Below are 1,132 nucleotides of genomic sequence, written 5' to 3'. Positions count from 1 at the left end.
AAGGAAAACATGTTTCCAACATGTTTGGCTAGTGAGTTATGTAGGAAGTATTATAATAAAATAAGCATAAAAAATGAAAAAAAAAGAGAAAGATGAGCTTGGATGCCCTTGTTGCCGTGAGTAGAGGAAAAGAGAGGGAAATTTTGTTCATCCATTTTCACTTCTTGGCCGAAAATACTAAGGAAAAGGGGAGGATTTTTGCTTCATGCTTGGTTTAGAAGAGATCTAGAAGGAGATTTGGCTAAATTTGCATCAAGATTAAGGTATGTATGAGGTTGTGTTGGGAGTTTCATGCATGTTTTGGTTGCTAACTTGATGTGCATGTTAGCCATGGCTTAAATCTTTGTTATGCCATGGAAATGGTATTTGGCCAAAGTTGTTATGGTGATAAAGCCATTGCATGCTAAGTGTGAAGCTTGATGATGATGCATGCAATGATGGATTGTCTACTCTTGAGTAAGATTTTGAGTTTTCTTTGTTTTATCATGATTGAAGTTGAAAAGGAGCATGATTGTCACATTCGCCATGATGCATTCTTGAGCATGATTCATGCTTCTTGCATGTTAGTTAAAATTTGTGTTTTGGATGGCTATGGACACCTTGAAATTCGGCCATGCTCATATATGCATATATATGATTGTACATTATGTTTGGTTATGAACTAAGTGATGAATATATTGGTTTAAAGAAGAAGATGTGGAAGAATGCTTGTGAAATTGCAAGCACAATTCGGCCTAGCACACATATAAGTGCTTGATGCTATATTATAAGTTTTAAATACAATGTGCAAAGCATTAATTAGTAAATTGCATGCTGTTTTTGTGAGGTATTAAGTGCAAAATTGACCTAAACATGTACATGAATATTCGGCCTTGGGTAGCCTATTGAAGGCCTTAGCATTTCCTTGATGCTCGAATAAATTGTATTGAATTGCTTGATGTAGTATAAAATGTGCATGACCATTGTGTATTCAAGCTAAAGGGTGGCTATATGACCATTTAACCTCCTTGTCATATTCGCCAAAAGCTAGCACAATGAGGTTTTAATAAATTGAATTTGTTTGAATTAGCTCAAGAGCTTAGAGGGCCACAATTGGACAAGGGAAGGAGAAAGTGATCGAATAGCCGAAAAA

The sequence above is a fragment of the Gossypium arboreum genome, chromosome 6, assembly GCF_025698485.1.
Source record: "Gossypium arboreum isolate Shixiya-1 chromosome 6, ASM2569848v2, whole genome shotgun sequence".
Lineage (NCBI taxonomy): Eukaryota > Viridiplantae > Streptophyta > Magnoliopsida > Malvales > Malvaceae > Gossypium > Gossypium arboreum.
Note: the sequence above shows the minus strand (reverse complement) of the source record.